Source organism: Castor canadensis, chromosome 1, assembly GCF_047511655.1.
Source record: "Castor canadensis chromosome 1, mCasCan1.hap1v2, whole genome shotgun sequence".
NCBI classification, from domain to species: domain Eukaryota; kingdom Metazoa; phylum Chordata; class Mammalia; order Rodentia; family Castoridae; genus Castor; species Castor canadensis.
The window spans coordinates 64,540,826-64,563,473 of record NC_133386.1 but is presented as its reverse complement, the minus strand read 5'-3'; the positions used below and the strand labels follow the sequence as shown (position 1 = coordinate 64,563,473).

Below are 22,648 nucleotides of genomic sequence, written 5' to 3'. Positions count from 1 at the left end.
ATTGGTTTGGTAAATCTTCCAGCTTTTCACCCTAAGCCAGTGCTTGTTGATGTCAATGAGATGGGTCTCCTGTAAACAACATATTGTTGGCACTTCCTTTTTAATCTAGTGTGCCAAACAGTGTCTTTTGATGGGAGAGTTAAGTCTGTTGATATTCAGTGTTAGTATTGATAGGTATGTGGTGATTCCTGTCATTTAGTTGTTTTTGTTGTTTAAGGTTTGATTGTGTGCAACTGAATCAGTGTTACTCTCTGATTCCTTGTCTTTTTTTCTCCTGTGGTTTGGTACTGCCTGTCCTCTCATGGTTTTGTTTGCTTTCGTTGTCTGTGTGCAAAATTCCTTGAAGAATCTTTTGTAATTGTGGTTTGGTGGTCATATATTGTTTTAGTTGCTGCTTATCGTGGAAGACTTTTATTGCTCCATCTATTTTGAATGATAGTTTTGCTGGGTAGAGTATCTTAGGGTTGAAGTTATTTTCATTCAGTGTCTGGAATACCTCACTCCATGCCCTTCTTGCTTTTAAGGTTTCCATTGAGAAATCTGCTGTGATTTTGATGGGTTTACCTTTTTATGTTATTTGTTTTTTTCTCTTTTACAGCCTTCAATATTCTTTCTCTGTTTACTGTGCTTGTTGTTTTAATGATAATATGTCATGGGAAAGTTCTATTTTGGTCAAGTCTGTTTGGTGTCCTGGAGGCTTTCTGTACCTGAATGGGCATAGTTTTCTCTAGATTTGGGAAATTTTCTATTATTATTTTATTGAATATATTACAATCCTCTTTTGCTTGGAGCTCATCTTCTTCAATGCCCATGATTCTCAGTTTTGGTCTTTTGATGGAGTCGGTGAGTTCTTTCATATGCCTTTCACAGGTCTTGAGTTGTTTGACTAATAGTGCTTCAGTTTTTCCTTTAATTTCCATTTTATTTTCAAGTTCTGAGATTCTGTCTTCTGCTTGTTCTAGTATGCTGGAGTGGCCTTCCATTGTGTTTTGTGTTTAGTTTGATTCTTTTTTCTGAGGTTTTCCATATCATGGGTCACTTCTTCTTTTATATTGTCTATTTTTATCTTTCATTCATTTATCTCTCTATTTATAGTGTTCTCTGTTTCACTTTGATGTTTATTTAGGGCTCCTATGTGTTCATTTATCTGTTTCTGTGTCTTCTTGTATTCTTTATTTTTAGTGTCTTGAAATTTCTTGAGTGCTTCTTGTACGTTTTGTTTAACCATGTTTAGTATCATGTCCATGAAATTCTCAGTGAGTACTTGCAGGATATCTTCTTTGAGGATTTTCTTGTGGATGTTGTTGGATTCGTTGGTGTCATTTATCTTTGTTTTTTTGGAGTCTGGAACTGGGTATCCATTTTCTTCATTTACCTTTGAATCCTGTATTAAGTTATTTTATTTGGGGGGGGGACTGTTTCCATCCCTTTTTCTTCTTCCCATCACTCTGTTTGGTACTGTGCAACTATGTTCTTGATAGGCTAGTTGGTGGTTTCAGTTACCCATTTTCTTTCCCTTGGTTTAATTTTTTTTTTGTGTGACGTCTTAGCTAAGTTTGTGTGTGTGTTATTTCTGTCCCTGGTCTGAGTATAATTTAGTATTAAGTAATTCACGGGTTTAATACCCAACCAGTAGTTTATATGTTATATAGAAGATCCCCTGGTGGTAATATCTATAACCAGTGGGAGTGGGGGTTAACGTTTGTAATACTAGCTATAGAAATTTGGGGAGTTTGATAGGGTGGCACTAAAGGTGTAGATGAGAAGTGGGGTGGGTGAGTGGGGAAAGCAGTTTGGGTCTGCTGCTTTTGTGGTCTTTTTGTGTGTTTGGGTATATTTCTGTTGTTGTAGAAGAGGGTGTTTGTGTTAGGGATTGCAGAGATCTGTGGTTGCATAAAGTTACTATTGTAGATTGTTCAGTGGATGATGGGTGTGAAGGAGGGAGGGGTAGTCTGGTGACAGGTTAGTGGAGAATGTGAGGGGAAGGTGAGGGCTGGGGGAAAAGAGTGGTTGAGAGGGGGCAGAACAAGTTGTTAGGTAGGGGAGCAATGGGATTTAGCACAGGAGAAGGATGGAGAGTGAAGGTGGTGAGAGTAGAGATGAGAGGATCATGGTGGTTAAGCTGATAGTATAGAAAGAGAAAAGAAAAAAGATAATAGGAGTAAAAGTAAAAATAGAAAACCCACAGTAATAAAACTAAAAAAAAAAAAACCAAACCCAAAGAAATCAATGGGGAGAGATGAACAAACAAATAAGAGAGAAACAAACAAACAAACAAAAGGACTCCAGGTTCAGGAACAATTGAATTTCAGTCTTAGTTTAAGTTCTGGTGTTACACTTCCAGCATCCAGTCCTTGTGTTGGTATATAAGCAGAAGCTCTGTCATAGTCTAGCCAGGTGGTTGGTTTGTGGGTAGTTTTTTTTTTCTTCTGTCTTTCAGTGACACCTGCTTGGTCAGCTACTCCCTCAGTGAGGTGTGGCAGTTTAAGTTTGCATGCTGTTCTCAGGTTCAGGAGATCAGCTTTATAATCCACCAGCTGTCCTGCTTTGGAGTTGAGTTTTTGCTGTGCTTGTTTCCTGGGGGCTTCTTTGCCTTGCTCCCTTTCTCTGAGGCAAGGTCAGTGATCCATCAGCCAGCCCCCTGCTGTCAGCATGTTGTGATGGTTCCCTGTTTGTTTTTCAATTTTGCAGAGCCGTTTGACTTTGGGTGTTGCTCACTGGCTCAGGAGATGAATTTTGTAGTCCAGTATGTGTCTTGCTTCAAGCAGTGGCGTATCACCTGCCCACTGTCTGCCTTCCTGCCTTTCCAGTGTTTGTTTATTGGTAGTTTGCAGAGATTAGCTCCTTGCCCCTCCCCTTTCTCTGGTGCACTTGCAGTGTTCCTGTCCCCACTAGTTTTCAGTTTGTTTATTGTTCAGTTTTTTTTTTTTTTTGTGGAAGGGGGTGTCAGTCTGCCCAGAGGACTATGCTGGTTTATCCCATGGGTGGCTGAGGGAATACTGCATGATGCTTGGTGCTCACCTGTTTGGTCTGCTGAATGTCTCCCAGGCAGGTTTGGAGCTGGAGGCAGCGGTGGCAACAGTGGTGGTGGCATCAGCCCTCCTGTTTTCTCAGTGTAATGTGGTGTAGAGAAGCTTTTTATGGGCTAGGGGGCCAGGGTGTTGAAATTTTGATTCTCCGTGGTGCTTTATTTCTACCAAGCATGGCTCCAGTGTCTCAGCAAAGTTTTTGAGTCATGGAGCTCATGCTTTCTGGTTCTGCACCCTAGTCGCTATCTTGGATCCTCCTCAATATGCCTAAATTATTCTATATTCAATTCTGTTGTAATTTTTAAAAATTGATAATTCATTTATGCTTTATATGTAATTTTTATTAACCAGAAGACAGATGAATTTACTGCTTGACTGTTCTGTTGCAAATTGAAAAACTGATATTTTAAGTTTACAATTTCATTTTTTTGTTTTAATTTTTTTAACAGATATAGCAAAAAATTTAGATGGGATAAGTCAATTTTTTAAGTCAATTTCTAACTTAAAAGGCTTGACAAAGCTGGGTGTGGTGGTGCATTTATGTAACCCCAGCATTAGTAGGCTGAGGCAGGAGGATCTCAAGTTCAAGACCAGGCTGGGCTACATACAAGACCTTGACTCAAAAAAAAAAGGGTGTTTAGTTGAGGATATGATATGTATATGTTAAAATTAAATTATAATAGAAGAAACACAAAATTTCAGAGTAATAGTTTAGATATGAAGGAACCATCAAAATCCTTTAGTCCATTGTTCTTCATTAGAATTCCTCAAAGCCCTCTTAAAGATTGCTCTCATTGATGGAGGTTAGGGAAAATAGAAGGAATGGAATCGGCTTGCCCAAGAACTACCCTTTTTATACTTGAGTCATAGGAGCCTTCCTTTCACTTATCTCATATAAGATTTGATTTGAACAAAGAATTGCAGGATTTAATGGTGAGATTCACTGATGCAATGGAATTCTTAATGTTTTACAGATGAGTTAGTTGCTTAAAACCAGCATAGGTTACAGGACTGCCCTAGTCTGAAGAGTCTGGAGTTAAAGGAAGGCTTGAAACTGATTGTGGTAATGTCCTAGCATTGCTCTACTGTTAAAGTATTTGTGATTGCCAGAATTTTAGTATCAGACAGAAAATATTTTTGTACAAATTTGTCTTTGCTTTTAATGGGCTTTATATTTTAACATTCTTTATATAAACATCTTTTTTTTTTCTGATGGTTCTTTCAAGGCAGGGTCTCATGAACTGTCTTCCCAGGCCAGCTTTGAACCGCAATCCCTCTGATCTCTCTGCCTCCTGAGTAGCTGGGATTATAAGAGTGAGCTACCGGTGCCTGGCTATGCATATATATTTTTAATTCTTGTATATTGCCTTCTGAAAGGGTTGTCCAGGTGTCAGCTTTCCATACCCTCCCACCTGTGGATAATCAGTGTTTTGAAATTTGGTCAATTTATTTAGGTGGTACTTTATTGATATTTTGATAGTGTTTTATTAGTGAAAATAGTTATTTTTATCCTTATCTTTGGATGAATTGTTTTATACTCTTTTATTTTGTGGTTCTCTTAGTTCATAAGAGTTCTTTTTAAGCATTCTGTTTTACTAAAAATATGATCCTAGTCACCTTATATTTTTAATCAGTCACTTTCATACTTACAACTCAATTTTTCAGTATCATTGATGCTTTTAATTTGGCCTCAAAGATCATCATTGAAATATTTATTTTCTTTCTTAGAAAACTGTCTTCTAATGAAAACAAAAATGTAATTTAATAAAATATTTGGTTGCTTTATCTAATAAGCACTAAAATTATCTAATAACTTTTGGCTGGAGAATTTGGGTGAATAAGAACTTCTCACATATAACGTATCAACTTGACACTTAGCCTTATCCTACTTTTACTAACAAATTTCCTTTACTTAAAACAATTCAGATGATGACTATTCTAATCTTACACTTTTATCATTTATAATTTTGGTCCTCAAGTTATGAAAATCAATTACAATTTTATTCCAATAGTCCCCAAAACAACATTCCACTTAAACAAAATAGAAAAAAAGCAGAAAATCAATCATGGAGACAATGTTTAAATTACACTGTTGAATTGGGAAAGATGAGAAGGATTCTTTTTTATTTGGAAATGTTTTTATATGATAAACAATGAGTGCAAAAATAAATAAGCACCCTCCTTTTTGTTTTTTCTTAATTGTACAAACAAAATAATGCTGTAAGATTTTGATACTAGTGCACATATTCCACCACTGGTGCTTTGAAATGCCAAAAAAAATCAAATCTAATTGGAGAATGTTCAAATTCATACTTGCTTGCTACTGCAACTGGTACAGTGAACTAATTTTTCTGAGGCGATTGGCCCCTAACCTGAATTTCTCTTCAGCTGCCTATATCAAATGGAGTTAGAGTCTTTTCCATTGCTGTGAGGTTAATAGCATTTTCAGATTCTAATCTAGTCTCTGGAAAATTGTCTTTTTAAAAAAATTAATCAATAGTACTCATTTTTATACCAGAATGTCAAATAAGACAGTCTACTACACAATGCATTTCTGCCACTAACGGTACTATCAGTGTATATTCCTACATGACAAAAGTCAATAAACTCACCATGCTTGCAGCATTGCCATTTGCTCATGCTTTAACTCACTCATGTATTAAAACTTACCCTGGAAGACTCACTGGGCAAAGACATTAAATTCCCCTGAAGGAAATATTTTCAGGAAAAAGTCTTAAACACATTTTCATGTCTGTATGCTGACTTTTTATCCTTAGGTACACTGGACAAATGCTGTCTGAAGACAATTTATGTATACAGCCATGGAATAAATAACAAATTAATGTACTTATTTCCAAAGTGATCTAGAGGTCACCTCAAAGCAGATCTATTTAAGTAAGTAATAAGAAGGACTATCTTTATCTCAAACTAGCAAAAACATTGTGTTTTTCTTTTTATCTTTTTTCTTCTACAAAATTGGAGAACAGTAGTGTGAACAGGTCCTGTGGGGTGGGGGGTGGAGGTGGGTGTTAGCCCCAATTGGAGTGGGGAGGTGGTAGGGAAAGGGGTAGGAGAATGAATAAGGTGCAAAAATGTGTGCACATGTATGTAAATGCAAAAATGATACCTGTTGGAATTGTTCCAGGAATTGGGGGAGGGGGAATAAAGGAGACTAGTGGAGGGGTGAATTCAAGTATTATATATTTGATGCATTGTAAGAACCCTTGTAAATGCCACAATATATCTCCAACCAGCACAAACAATAAAGGGGAAAAGAAACAAGAAAAAACCCTGACGTTCCAACTAAATGGAATGTGTATAAAATTGCACTACGAAAATTATAATTATAATGAATATACAGAGAAAATGTAAATAAAATTAAAATTGGTATAAATAAAACCTAATATTTAAATATAATAAAAACAAAGTCCAATGCCAGAAACATAATAAATAGTAGATACTAGCAATAATGAGCTCTATTTTATTATAACTTTCTTTACATCAAAGAACAATTCTAAGTTATATTTGGGATGCTAGATAGGGCAATTTTGAGCATAACTTCTTCCATCATTGGTCCCTATGTTGCAATGGCAATGTAAATGCAGACCAGGAACAGGTTTGTTTCTCTTTGCAAAGAGAACCAAACTGGCCAGAAATAGATTAAAATTTTAATGTGATTACTCACAGAAGAGATAGTTTATTAAACAAGGTAAGGAATAACATTTTTAGTTCAATTCTATTGAGTTCCTACTCTGAGTCAAATGCAATACTGCAGATACTACTGTATACAAGAATGATACAAAAGAAAACCTTCAGTTCCTGTCTTAAAGGAACTGTAATGAAGAATGGGAACGAATGTAAATTAATTATATTACAGTGTGGCAAATGGAGCAATATAATATTAAGAGGATAAAGCAATTACTAGTAGCAATATTAAGAAAGGCTTGGAAGAATATTAAATTTGAATTTTGAAAGAAGTGAAGGTAAGGAAGCATTTATGACAAGGTAAATTTGTGCAAATTCTTGAGACTGAAATAAGCCTGGTGCTTGAGGGAAAGTTAGGATGACTGCAGTGGTAAGTATGAGATGAAGGTGAATGAAGACATATGAAACTGGAACACTAAATAGAGCCCTGACTTTAAAAATCACACCATTTCAAAGTCAATGCAGAACCATGAAGGGTTTGAAGCATGAGATTTATTGTCCTTAAACTTTATAACAAACAGTCTAATTCCAAAGTGTGAAGAAAGGATTGTTGACAGGTAGGAATTTAGGTAGGAATTTGTAGCTACTTTATCTTATTCACTGTTATGGAAACTTATGAAGTCCAAAGTAATGGAAATTATTATTTTTCAAGGTATTATTGACCTATGGTTTGAAGCAATGCTAATTAAAAAAACCAAAATCAGAGAGAATTGCCAGCAAGCTCTCTTTGGTAACATGGCTTCATATGCTAGTGTCATTTTCTGATTCTAAGAGATTACATCAATATAATTTATCTCAGGTTAAAATATATTACATAGAGGATAATTGCACATGAACACAGAGATACATGTTTTGTTTAATGTATTTATGAATTTTTGCATGAGGCAAATTTTTTGAAACAATTTGATCAGTCTGGTTTCTGGTTTGTGATTCAGGATAACCTGGAGAGAAGGGGAGTTTTAGTATATATGCTGCCAAAGTGACCACAAGAAGGGAAGTTTAAGGATGCACTGAAGTGTGGAGGAGTTTCAGCCTGGACCACTTCTGATTTGGAAAGCCACTGGGATCCTAACTTTTTGCTATGGTTTCCTGATGATCCCAAGCTTAGTACTGAACACAAGTTTTCCATAATATTCTAGGGCTTCTGTCGATGAAGGCTAAGTTAGACCCCTCATGCTGTTCAAGCCTCCTCATTGTAGTCTGGTCTAATTCTTATCTTGGGGGCAGCTGGGTGGTGGTAGTGTTGGAAATGAGTTCCAATTCTAGAGGAAAAGGTTGGTTCTTTTTATTGGAATGCTCTTCTGTGTCAGATTCTTCTGATAGCTGTTATATTTCTAAGATAATTAAAATGATTTGTACCACTTCCAAGACTAGTTTTATGTTATAGGTCCCCATCCCAGATAGGGTACTTTAAAACCTGTTTATATAAAATCATCTAAGGACATGAGTGAACTGGTTCTAATGGATGAGGAATTAAAATGGATCTAAAAATTGAGAGAAACTCAAGATTTTCTCAATTTAGGAAGCTTCAGGGGTCAAATTTCAGTCATGTTATTAAAAGAATTTTGAATTTCAGTCAAAAAGTCATAAGATTTAATGATGACCTTGGTGTTTTTCCTTTCCAGGCTTCTTCTTTATAGCACCTGGAAAATTTCTAACTTTTAAGAACTCAGGTCAGATTTTGCCTTCTTTAAGGAGTTTTTTTTTTTTTTTTCTGCTGTATCCCAGTGATTTCTCCTTTATCCATGTTAACCTTACCACATCACACTGTATTACACTGATATATCCATGTATATTCTCACTGAATATGACAATCTGACACCTAGCAGAATGTGTAGAATACAGGAAGAGTTAACAAAATGGCAGGTTTAATGAATGCAGCAACTATTTCTGTCTTTGTTTACATAGTAAATCCAGTGCTTTCCACCTAGTACCCCAATATCTAGAGTTATGCCAGATATTTGGGATTTCTTTCTTTTTTCTTTAAAAAGATTTTAAATGGCCTTAAATTAACTTTAATAAGTATACTTACTTAATTATTGTGAAAGTCCTATGTTCAAGTAAAAATGACACACAAATACACACACACAGTAAAATCATAAAGAATGCACAGAGATGAACTAGTTAACTTAGTGGTCACTTATGTGACACAGAAGGAATATGATCAATAAAGGGACTTGGGGAGTGTTTGCTACTATAATGGAAATACTTTCTTTTAAGTAGATGCTACGTAAACATAGCTCATTGTATTATTATTTGTGAAATTTTGCACGTTACCTTTTCCATATGAAAAAAAAGTAGTATACATTCTCAAAAGACTCTTCCCATTATGTAATATCCTGTATTAATTGTTCTAAATGAGAATGAAAGACTTAGCAGATCTTGGGAAATATAGAAGATTTTTGGGATATTTTTACCTAGAGGAATAGCATTTGGACATGATTTAAATAGTGTATGATGATGAAGTAAATACTCTAATCAACATTTCCCCCAAATACTCTGTTTTCTAAATACCCAAAATTATCAGAGTGCATTTGTATAAAGACTTTTTGATAGTATTTTCATAGATAGTTTTAAAATGTATTTTCTGGGGGCTTGATATTACTAAAATCAAGATAAAATTGAAACTTGGTATATTTCTAGCTTTTCTTTGTTCCTCTGTGCTTAAAATATAATTATGGAGGTGAAAGAGCTAATTTAACATGTAAATATTTTAGTAATGGTAAGATGCTCAGGACAACAGAAGAACAAAAGGAAGGAAAACTAAGTCTGGCAAATAAAGAACAGTTTAAGGAGGAAGAAAAGTCTGAATTAGCTTTGATGAATGAATAGAAGTTTCCAAAAATTAAATCAAAACAAAAGGGCTAAGGAGTATGGGGTCCAAACAGACAAGGAGGAATTTAATACAAAAACTTAGGTGAAAGGACAAAGGTTGTGGTTAGAGAATTTGGGTTAATTGAGAATTGCTGGAGTGTAAAAGTGCAAATGAGAGATATTATTTCAAGGAAAGTAGAGATCACAAGGGAAAGGTAGGTAAAAGAAGGAAACTAAGAACTTGAATATGGTTAATATACTCCCTGTACAAGAATGAATATACAAATCTTAAACTGGGCTGAAACCACCATAAGATAGGGACTAAGGTAGAATGAAGAAAATTAGAGGAGATAAACCAATTAGGTTACAATACATCTATACATGGAAATATCACAAGGAAACTCCCTGTGTAGGTATCTGTATCTCAAACAAGCAAAAATGCCATATTTTTCTTTTTCTATTTTTTCTTCTATAAAATTGGAGAACAGGAGGGTAGAACAGGTCCTGCCCGGCGGGGAGGGTTGACACTAGTGGGAGGGAGGAGGTGGCAGGGAAAGGGGTTAGGAGAGTGAGTAAGGTACAAAAAATGTGTACAGATGTATGTAAATGCAAAAGTAATACCTGCTGAAATTATTCTAGGAATTGGTGTGTGTGTGTGGGGGGGGGGTGAATTCAAGTATGATACATTTTGAAGAGCTTTATGCCTTCCAAGGAATTTGTATTTTATTTCTTAGTGATATAAAATCTGAAGATTTTGGGGTGATAGGCTTAGATTTCTTGGGTAAGTTTACACAAGAAGGGGAATTAGGAGACTATGGTATGTTTGAGGCAGAGATAATGATGCTTAGGCTCAGGCAGGACAAAGGGTTGAGGAGAGAAAATTGAAGGTAGACTTAGGTAGCAAGAGAAATATGGATGGGGGAATAGAGATAGGGAGGGGAATTACATAGGGGATCAGAAGTAGGTTAGTCAAATATCCTGTGAACTCATTATCAACTCATATACAACTTTATGGAAGTAATATTTTAGTACAGATATTTATTGTACAAAATAGAAAACAGTAAGTCTGAATCTCAATATATACATATTAACTTTTAAATATTTAACACTCAAAGACATTGGGATGACTGGATTATTCTCAAAAGGAAACCTGTCAGCAAGGAAAAAGATTACTTGCTGTTTTCCATATTCAATATAAAAAATATTAATTGAAAATAAGTATTTATATTTACCTATTACCTCATGATACTTTCTTGACCTGCTTGATACAATACAATTCAGATAACACAAGATATGATGAGAAATTTTTTTTGACATTCTATAACTTTGTTATTTACTCTAATTGTTTAAAAGTGTTACATATTTTATTTAATTAACAAGTGTCCAGTTGTTGTTGCTAAGTGGTACAAATGTCTTATCTGTTAATTAATAGGTAATTTTATTTACATTTAAGTGAAAAAATTTATGAAAGGAGTAAATGTCATAAACAAAAATAGAACTCTTCATGTATAAAAAATAAGTAAATGTCTCTTTTTGAGTAGGAGAAAAAGGGGCTGTTTCGGAATGGGGAACACTTTCTTGGTCATAAATACTTTATTATGTTTTTGATACCTTATTATCTAAAAGATTTTAGGTATGTGAGTTGAACAGCATTAGTGGAAAGCATTAGAGAGGTGTGACCACTACATCATTTGCCTCAAGGTCTGTTTCTTAAACTGAGAGAATGCAGAGATAATTAATCCAACAAGGGGGGAAATTGTTTGATTGAAATATAGGGAATTCCAGTTTGAGTTTGTAGGGTTCTAGTGAGAGCTTATCGGACAGAGAGTATATGATGAGATAAGATACAAATTATGTATCATAAGATGCTAATTTGTCTGAAAATTTCAAGTATATTTGATCAAACAATAATTTTATTACATTTTCACATAACTTTCTGGAGGGAAATTTGTTCTGATTAAAATACTGATAATTCATACTGGTAAGTCTGAAAGTTAGTGCAAAGAACCAGCAGCCTAGCATCGTACCTGGAGAAAAGACTGGTAGGATCTTTGAATGAATGAATTGACTGCTTGTTAAAGACAGGTCTGACTGCTTAAACTCCAGCACTGAACACTACTTCCACCTAGTGGCAATCTACCTGTAGTGCATAGGTAGTTAAAAAGGCAATGAAAATTGAAGTCCCTGTGGAAGGAATTATGTATGACTTCTTGTAGAGTAATCTCTTGCCTAAACTAAATTATACCTTCAACATTATTAAATTTATTGAAGAAACCACCCCTATAAAATCGAGTGCTGAATTTCTATGAAAATGTGGTTGAAGATCTTGTTCATGACATTCAGGACTCAATATGGTCCATTTGAAGCTACAGTCTTAAGAAAATAATGCCTAAAAAAAGAAGCTGATATACAGACAAGAAAATATAAATACCTAGTAGATACATGGACATATTTCAGCCTCATTAAGTTGCAAATAAATGCACATTAAGATACTATTTTTGTCTATCAAAATAACAGATTACCAAAAAAACAACAAAAAACCAAAACACAACAAAACCCAATAATACCCTGCTAAAAGCATCAAATGAGGGAGGTACCTTCAAAAGTTGTTTGTGATAGAATAAGTTAGAAAAATAATGTTTTTATTTTTTGACTTTTTACTTGCAAATACTTTTAAGCTTATAGAAAAGTTGCAAGAATATAATTAGCACAAAGAACACTTGCATAACTTTTACCCAGATCCATCTATTGGTAATATTCTACCTCATTTGCTTTATAATCATCTTGTAGAACCATTTGAGGCTAAGGTACATTACTTTTGACCCTTAAGAACTGAATATTTCAATGTGTATTCCCTAAGATATTCTCTTATATAGTTTCAGTACAGTTTTTGGCTTTGGTGAATTTGACATTGATAGTAATTTTAATCTGATCTTCTATATGTGTTATAATTTTGCAAATTTTGCAATATTTTTATATTTCTTCCTCTCAGTACAGGATCAGTGCTTGCCTTTAGTGGTCCTTTAATAGCTTCCTTTAACCTGGAATTTTCCACAGCCCTAGTTTGTTATGACCTTGACATAATTGAAGAATTTTCCTTGTGGAACAGTCCACATTTTGTGTTTGTCTAATGTTCCTCCTTGTTAGATTTGATAATACATTCTGTTGAAATGCTTTTAATGTGATGTTGTGTACTCAGTGTATTACATCTAGAGGCACATGACATCCATCTGCCCCTCAGTGGCAACGTGAATTTTGTTTACCTGATCAAGGGAGGTTTGATTTCTTCATTGGGGCAATTTTTTTCTCTGTGTAAAAACACTTTAAGACCATAGAAATCATCAATTCTTCATAAAAATTCTGTTGCAATATAGGGCCCATTGATTATTCTGCTTGCTCCAGTATTTACTGTGATGGTTGTAAAAGGCTAAATTTCAACTCCAATAGTCCTTTCAAATTTATCAGTTAGCCTTAACATTCTACTATAAGCAAAAACATGCTGTCCCTTCTCCCCATTTGTCTGTGTAGACTCACTCATTCTTATTTTACAAGTTTCATTCATTGTTCTCATTGTTCCAGAATTGACCAGTAGAAATCTCTTCAGGATGGATCCTTTAGCTAACAAAGAAAGGAAGATAAGAGAAAATGGATATATTTTATATTTTGTATTTAAAAAAATTTACCAGCATTTTCTGGAAATCATTCCACATTATTTGACAGTGATTTTCTTCATTCTTTTGCACAGATATAGAGCAGTCCAGACTATTTTTAGTAGAAAGGCATATGAGAATCTTTAAAAATGTTTATACCCACTGAACCAGTTTTAGGAGTCTCTCTTAAAGGAAATTCCCAGAGATGCCGATAAAAGGTTTATGTATAAAGATATTCAATAAAGTATTTTCTATAATGTTAAAAATTTAGAAGTAATCTCCATAACTTATATTAAGTGATAGCTAATATACTATATCCATGTAATGAAGCATTACACAATTATTTAAAAAGTTCACATTGAGTGAAACAAATACCTCAAAATTATATACTTGTAAAATTCACAGAAAAGAGACTTCAAGGAGATACACTGAAGTGATATGGATGGATGCTTCTGAGAGTAGGATTTCTTGTTATTTTTCTTTCTTTCATTTTTATTTTTTGTATTCTCCAAGTTATCTTTAGTGAATTATTTTTGTATTATTTCATAAAAATTGAAATCACTACTCTGCTATTAAAGGTCTTTGTTTCATGCCTTTCTCTTTCTGCCCTAAGTGCAAGTTTTTCATAATAGCTTATAAAGCAACTCTTCATGATTACACTTGAGTTTTCTATTTTCCTTTTTCTTCATTTTTTAAAACCTATTTTCTTTTAAAAAGGTGGAGTATAAATAAATAGAATAGGAAATTCTATTGTTCAAAAAATGCTGACATAGACACTGTTGACAAAAAATAGTTTGAGTTTGAATATTTAAAAAATACTTTATTGCATACTGTAGCAACCAAGTCTCTGGTGATCAGTGTGAGGAATAGGATGGATTTACCATCTCTTTACCTTCTAGATGAATATAAAAGGAAGGAAAAATGAAATCCATGATATTGCTAAAAATGTACTCAAAAGCAGATTAAAATTTTACCTTCAAAAGTTGTGTTCCCAGTTGTCAAACTGCTGATGTCGAACTTATGCTTACTGATCTGCTTTACTCTTCTCTACCCAGTGTTTCAGAATTGTCTAACCCAAGCCTGCCATGTCCTCATTTAAGTCGCTCCTCATGGTCTCTGAAGACATGTAGAACAATTGTCTAATTTCCATGTGGTGTTCTTTCATAAAAATGAAGGCAGTTGAGCCCAGCTTCCTTTTACTTGTTCCACTGTTTTCAGAATAAATTTAAATAAAAGATAATGGATCATTTCACATAACTGTAAGGAAATAAGCACTAATTAAAAAGGTAGAGATTGTGGGACCTGGAGAAATCAGAATTTACTTGCCCAGATCTGTACGATTTTGGACAGAAAAGAAATGTCATGTATTATTAAAAAATAATAAAGAACATTCTCTAATTGAATTTTTGAGTAATTAGTTTTTTAAAACTTGCAATAGGACTTTTGCCCTACAAACCTAACCAAATCTTTATGTTTAATTTTAAACCTTAGTCCTCAGTGGAGATAGAAAGAAGCAGGATTTACATAACTTAATTTATCTGACAACCTTTATTAAGATTATTTTGATTTTACTATTTTTAAGTTAAAAGTCCTGGTCCTATAAACTATTTCTAGAGATATTATTTTCTAATCAACTAACCAAATCTGTAGCTTATCTATGAATTATTTTCAAATTATTCACATACCTCTTTTGCTATATGCCCAAAACAAGACACCAGTGTGGTAAATAGATGAAATTATTTTTTCACACATTTTATGCTCTTTGTGTTACTCACCTTGCTTCTGGACTTGCTTTTATGAAAATTCTGCCTTATTATGAATTTCTGTTTAAGTATACCCGTCAACTTGAGCTTACTAATAGTATTAGTCGTCTAGGCTAGCAACCATCACTCAGAATCAGAAGGAGAGAAACTATTTGTTCTGTTAATTATTGTAGCCACTATTACTAATGCAGAGAAGGCATTAATATTAATGTTTGAATAGTTGTAGCTTACCCATTCAATGGATGAAATTTTATGCAACATTTTTGGATTTGCAATACAATTTTAAGCAGTATTTCATCTAATTTTCAAAGCTATCTATAAGGTAGCTAGAGTAAGTTGTGGGGATTGGAATTCAAGATAATTTTCCAAAGGTTGTCAATTCTTTACCTACTTCACTGTGCTGTGTAGAAGCAGCACTGTGCCATGGAAGGTGGTATGGCCTTAAGTTGCAAAATAACCAGGTCACAGAGTGTCAGTGTGAAGCAAGCCTGATCAGGCCAATGAGATTTCAGACATAAGCAAAGTTATCTTCTTCTGTGTATTGATTTTGTGGAATAACTAGCATCTTTGAACTTCAGTTGTCTTATCTGTACCGTGAGGATAATGGTAATACCTATTAAATATTTTGCACAAGGATGAAGACAATGTGTTGGTTTGAAAGTATTCTGTATTAGGTGCAGTGCCTGTGTGGGATGGTGGCTCTGGTATTCCTGCACCACATAGTATGTTTCTTTCTTGACTGAAAGCTTGACTAATAACGATAGTTTTCTACAGAAATGTTTCCTTCACATTTATGAGGAAAGGTACTCATATACTTGAACAACAAATATGACATAAAGTATATTTACAATTTTACATATCTTTCTGTATTTGAGTCTTCTACCTTATAATTTATCACTTTCAGTACCAAAACAGAAAAACTCTCACCCACTCACCCCACCACTCCCATCCATTACAGTGAGAAAAGAGAAGACTCAAACTGCTGTAGGTGAGGTGACCTGTGAGGTCACAGCGTATTTAGTACATATTTGATAATTCTAGTGCATTCAATGTTGTTTGTTTCTAGATATGTTTCGAGATATCAGTTATGATCTATAAATTCCTAAACAGGTTAGATTTGTTTTCTATATGGACAACACAGAGTAGTTGCACCACTGTGGAAATTAATTCTGAGGTTTGTTACCTTGTGACATGAAGTCTTGTGGAGTTTAGCTTGGCAGGGAAATCTGGCCTACTGGGTTTGGGGGCATCTTTTCAAGTGCTGCATTATACTCAGATGGCTGTTGCAGTGCTTTATGTACTTTAGCTAAATATTTTATGTTTGCATAAAAAATATTTGTATCTTCGGGCAATTTAATTCTGAAATTTGTAAACTGGTAAATAGACAAAAAAAAAAGAAAAATGAAAAGTAAACAAACTTTCTCCTTAGCAAAACCCATATAATAACAACAAACCAGATTTTTAAAAATGGCCTTGTATAGGATAGCCTGAAGAGTTATTACCTTTCCTTCTCACTGGGGTTATTTATTTATTTATAACATTAGGAGATATTTTTTTACAAGTGTGATCTCCTTGTCATCCTGCAATCACTAGTATAATAAGCCACTATTCCTGAATGAGTTATGTCTCTCAGTTGTCTTGAGGGTAGACAACACATTTGATTTCATCAATTACAATCTATTTCCCAGGATTCCAAAGGGAGAGAAAGAAAAAGTTCAGTAAGTATGTTGTGAGTAGAAATGTAGCTTTAGTTGGAATATAGAACATTAAAAAGAAATATAAAGACAAATCTTACATTTTAAAGAAAATAGTATTATATTTTTTTTTATTCAAACTTTTTTGTTTGCATTTGTTGAGACAGGGTCTTACTATGAATCTCTGGCTGACCTTTAACTTATGATCACAGGGCTTCAGCCTCCTGAGTGATGAGATTATAGCCTGTGCTACCTGTGCTTTTTACAAATTTTTAAACTTCCAAATATTTTGGATATTTCAGTGTAAGATCAGGGTAAAGTTTTCTTGTATATTTTTTAAAGAGAAAACTGTTTAAGCAAATCAGTGGTTGAAATAATGTTTAAGGGAATATTTACTTAGAAGCGATTATTAAAGTCTTTTAAAGTATCTAGTTCTAAAAAATAAGGAAATCACCTGTATGTGAGGTTAGCATTATTTAGACTAATAAATAGTAAGGTAGTACTTTTAGAGCATAATATAGAATGTCTTCAAATATAAGGGTCAAATATGTTACAGTAAGACAAATGTTTTAGATATGTATTACATATTATATATGTATACTTACTCTATATGAATTGTAATGGATTATTTTGAAGTCTAAAAATTAAGTAAACCCTTACTTATTCTACAAATGAAGGAATTAGTGATTTATAATGAATGAATTAATGGTTTATTAAGCCTTGAACAATACCATCTACCATGGAAATAACCAGCATAACCTTAACTTAAACATGCAAACTCAGGCACTGGCTGGCCTTCTGTTCTGCCTGATGAGTAGAATATTTCATTGATGCTCAGCAAAGAAAGATATTATTCTACATTTGGCTTATAACACTTACAAAATCAGTCTGAAAAAGTGTTGTGCTGTGACCCAAGACTTTTTTTTTTAATTGAACTGCCAGTTCTCATTTGAGAGGTCCTTCTGTTTGCCCTTTAATGCCCTGGGGTTTAAAGAAGGATAGAGAAAACCTGACTTAATCACCAGGCCTGCATCAGGTCCATAGCACAGAAGAGCTGATTTTTTTTCAGCTGCTATAATGTTCACAGTTCCTTTTGAGTTGCATAGGTTCCCAGAGGTGTTTTCTACCACATAAGCTGGTTTGAGTCTTTTAAAAGTACTTATTGTCCTTTTTTTCTAGGATTCCCCTCAACTCTGATGGAAATGCTTTTGCTCAGCAGCTAATCTGCTCTCTCTCATTACCTTCACATAATGCAGAAAGAAGAAAAAAATACCTAAAAGTTCTACCAAACTTTGCTCATGATGATTGAGTCATCAGTAACTCTTCATCAGGTGAGCACAAGCTTTCTCTTGATTCACATTCTTCTAAGAATTATGACTCAAAGAAATAGTCATATGTCCAGTTTAAGCACTTTCACTGGTCTTATCTATTCCTTACTAAATACATTTTTCACTTTGGGAGCACTCAGTTATGGTCAATTTGTCAATCAAACTGCAAACCCCTGCTTAGTTGTGGAATTTTACATTTTGTCTTTTAATTTATTCTGAAATTATATTTTTAAACAACAATCACCTTTTCTAGCAGTAAAACTTAATCTGATGGCCATTTTCACAAAGAAGCAAAGTTTAAAAATATAAAGTAAATGAATTCAGCCACACAAGAACACTTCTGTGCTTGAAGCAATAATTTGAGAATAACAAAATAGGATGCTGAGTGTGATATAGACAAGGTTTGGTTTCCTCTCCAAATAGCTTGCTTCTTCCTGTGCACGTGAGATCACACCCCTCTGTTAACCATGAATGACTTCAAATTCCAGGTCTATAGGGACCTTTGTAAATTGCTGAATCAACAGTGAAGGATGAATCTTGGTTGGTCTAATTCCAAATAGTTAATGTTCTACAAAACAATGAAATTGTGCTTCAAACTTTTTACAAATTTTCATTTCACCTTTGGATTCAAAGTAGTAAGATTTTCCAATGTATGGTGAAGGAAATACTTGGGTGAGAGGTGTCTTTAGTTTGCTAAAAGAAAAATTAAGTAAATTTTCTTTAAGCAAATTAAACTTAACTGTTTATATGAACAAAACCATTTCATGAATTAGGTAGCACTTGGAAACAGAAGAGGTTCAGAGAGCTCTACCAATCTTATTACTTGAGCAAATAGCTTTTATAGGCTGCACACAGGCATGGAAGTAAGGTAGAGAAATCACCTGAGACATCTGTATTATTTGGGCATGGTATGATAAGACATTTGCCTTATTTGGGCAGGTAGTGGATGAAGTATTTGCCTTATCTGGTGATTATAATCAATTTGCCACCCGTGATTGGCTGATTCTTGGTTATTTGTGATTGTCTGAAACATACTATGTGATATAAAAATATATTCTTAATTAGATAGTGTACTGCTTACATACTAAGGTACATTGCAATTTGTTATATTGGAATTAAAAGTAGGAGAGAGACAGACTCAGGCTCATAGCCTGCTGGGTATTTAATTTAGTTATATGCAATTAAGCCTGGATTTTCCTTCAGAAGTTTTGTGGCTTATAGAATAAGAGTTTCTGGAAGATAAGAAACATGGTATTTGTGCAATTAAGAAAGGTATTTTTTACATACTTTCTTCCCATAAAAACATGATAAATAATCACACTGTGCTGATGATCTTTGAACTGTATATTAACACTCTGAAAAATGCATCCAGATCTGTGGTTGGAAACTGGTAATCTTTGGCTTTCTGATAATCTTTTGGATGGTCATGATTTAACTTCTATTAATTTACCAATTATTCAAATATCCTCATATAAATGTAGTTTATACCGTTAAATCATTAGGATTTTTTTGAGTGAATATGGAATTCAAGTTTGACTAAGCCTTAAATAAAATTGCTTCAGTACAGTAATTTTCCCAAACCTTGATTTAAACTTTTCAATGAAAACATCACTAAAATTATTTTCTCATTTGGACTTAAGTGATCCTGTTACATTTTAAAAAGATGCTATGAAAGGCAATATAGGATATCTAATGTAGTAGTGTATATTCTTAATTTTACCAAATTTAAATGCCTACTCACACTTAATGACTAATTTAATGGATGGGTTTCAAGTGAAACTTGGCTCATGAATAGTTTTTGTTGAATATAACCCAATATTCTTCCTTTTATTTGATTTTTAAATGATAAGTATTTTAAAGTGAAATATCCAACATAAATATAAATTTTGTCCAACATTTAAATTGAGTAATTCATTACACTTCAATGAATCCTCAAATATGAAAGGAGTAATTCATTGAAATGATTACTGCTTTCTATGCTTTTTATGTTTAAAGCTAAAAGAGGTATGCTTAAATTCCACCCATAAAAGTGTCTTTTTGATATGTCTCATGCACTGATCTATATCCCACATCATTTTAATGTCTATAGAAAATGTACTGATAACTCAAAATGCTGATATTTGAATAACTTGTAAAGTCTATCCTGTTTATAGTGTATAAACACCACTTTCATGATATGTTTGTTTTCTTCTTAAAACCTAATTTATAGAAAGTCATGGCAACAATTTCAATACTGATCATTTATGGTTATAGTTTCTGAATATAAATCAGGATATAATATAGTTAATCTAAAGTTACAGCACCACCACTTATCTGTGGGTTACAGGGATTGGGAAATTTTGTCTCCTCCATAGACTTACTCTAACATTTCTATTCATTTTTTGTTCATGTTCTTAAACCACAAATGACTCTGCATACTGAGTTTACAGGGTTGTTTGTAAGTTGGTGAATCCACAATGACAGATGAATCTTGGTTATTTTCCACTGACTTAAATCATAAGGAATTATAATCCAAAAGATTCCCTAAGGGATCTCCTATATTCCAGGCATACTCACCCTCACCTCTTGTGGAGTAGTAGTTCAGTTTCCCTCTTCAATCATAGTATATCACTTCAGGCAACACTGTTAACTCCTTTCTTCACCTGTTGACTCAGAGGCATAAGGAGACCAATGTGGCTACTCGGGCATTCTTAACCTCTAATTCAATGGAATTATTGTTGTGTCTTCTGGTACTAGCATTCCTAGCCAAGACCCCTAGCCCAGTAGAGAATGGAATACTTGAACAGAAAGCACAAGGTTTGCTAGTAGATCACTTTGTGGGTACACAGTTTTATTTTCTGCTGCTGGCAGACTGGTCATTGAGTGGTGGTCACTGAATGTTGGTCAGTGTTGGTGAGTAGAAGTCCAGACTGCTTAGCCCATCCATAACCTTCATCTCTGCCACAATGGTCAGTTTGTTCAAGAAGCCACTGAGCAGTTACAGAAGGATTGGGATAAGAGGATGATTTCTGTCCATGAATTGGATTAGCCTATCCATTTCATTATTAAAATCTTTCTCTGCTAAGAATACCCTTCTGAGCATTCCTGTGGAACACAAATATCTTTCTGTATTTTCCCATTTAAGAGACATGTCTTCCTCAAATTTCATTGTCACTAATTTTTTGATCAGTTTTGTTTCAAGTGCCTGAATCTGTGTGTGATCACATGAATCTGTACGTAATCATACATCTGGCCATTTTACCTTCTAAGCAAATTGTGCAACTAGGCTCATACCCTGAAGTTCCCTTCATGAGTGGTTTTCTTTCACCATTGCTCCTCAGGAATGTTCCAGACAGGGGCTTTAGTGCTGTAGCTGTCCACGTTTGTGTAGTGCCTGCATATCACATACAGCCATCTATAAATCAGGTCTGAGTCCTCTTTTCCTCTGTCAACTAATCCTAGGGAACTATTCTTGAGGTCCTAGGAATAGACTGGCAAAGGGTTGAGGACCATAGATGTTTGCCAGATTTGCAGCTGCATGCCAAGTACCAGCAGATATGTGAATATAATAATATGCTTTAAATTCAGTAATAAAAATAGGCAACATTGAAGTGCCTATTGCATGCTAGACATTTTAAAAACATTTATATAAACTAAATTACTGTTTACAAAAATCCTGTGAAGTAGACTCTAGTTATGCCCAATTTATGGATAAGAAAACTGAGTTTCAGAGTGATTAACTTGCTTAAGATCACACAGTTAGTAAATGGTAAAACTGGGATGAATCTTAGAATCCCAGGATTTCTGGCTCATTGATTGATTTCTTAAACACTGTGTAAATGTGTATTTACAATAAAACTCAATTAACAGGAGGTCAACCAATGAAATTCTCCAAATAACTGAAATTGTATTGAACCCAACTAACTTTTAACAGAAGAGGTAAATGTGGTTTGAATTGGTGATTAGTGAAAGAGAAATACATTGACACTATTACAATCCCCATTTTCAGATGGGAAACTGAGACACTAAGAGGTTAAATAACTTTACAAATACCAGATAGATAAATCTCAGTAGGCATGGAATACAGATAGCAACAACCATGCCATACTATCATAAGTACTCTAATAAAATATGTAAAGAGTGCTTTTAGAGGGCAGTAAATGAAATTTTGTCTAAGTGTGTGGTTAAGAGGGAAGACATCATAGAAATGGTAACATTGATCTAAGTCTCAAAGCAAAAAGCTTCTACCCTGCAAACCAAGATTATGGGGAATGGTATTTCTGATAGAGAATAATAAATATAAAAGCCTGGAGGTGGGATAGTGATGATTTAATTTGAAGGACAGCAAGTAATTCAGATATGCTAGAGAATAGTTGTTGGGTACTGAGATGCAAAATAAAAGAAGAAAGGTATTTTGGGGTCATATCATGAATGGCAAGAACTTGGGCTACATGTTTTTAGACAGGAATGGGAGAGACATGAAGCAATTTCAAGATGGAGAGAGATAATAAGAGTAACAGTTAACATATAACTCTTACTACCTATTTTCTACTTCTTTAAGTGCTTTATGTATTTTAACTTGGTTAATTGTCATAACAATTCCATGATATAACAGTCTGTTTTATTAGCTCCATTTTATAATTGTGGAAACAGGCAGTGAGGTTACTAATTTGTTCAAGGTTCACA

At 34.0% G+C, this 22,648-nt stretch overlaps 1 long non-coding RNA gene across 4 annotated transcripts in view; it reads left to right on the top strand.

Annotated features, from left to right (window-relative positions):
• Positions 1–22,648, top strand: part of LOC141424506 (uncharacterized) — a 690,552-nt gene that overhangs the window by 83,313 nt on the left and 584,591 nt on the right. For 3 of the 4 annotated variants that reach the window (XR_012449425.1, XR_012449421.1, XR_012449447.1), the window contains exon 2: positions 17,835–17,986. The exons of the other annotated variant lie outside the window; for it this stretch is intronic. This is a non-coding gene — a long non-coding RNA (uncharacterized lncRNA). The remainder of the gene's footprint in view (positions 1–17,834; positions 17,987–22,648) is intronic. 4 annotated transcript variants of the gene reach the window in all.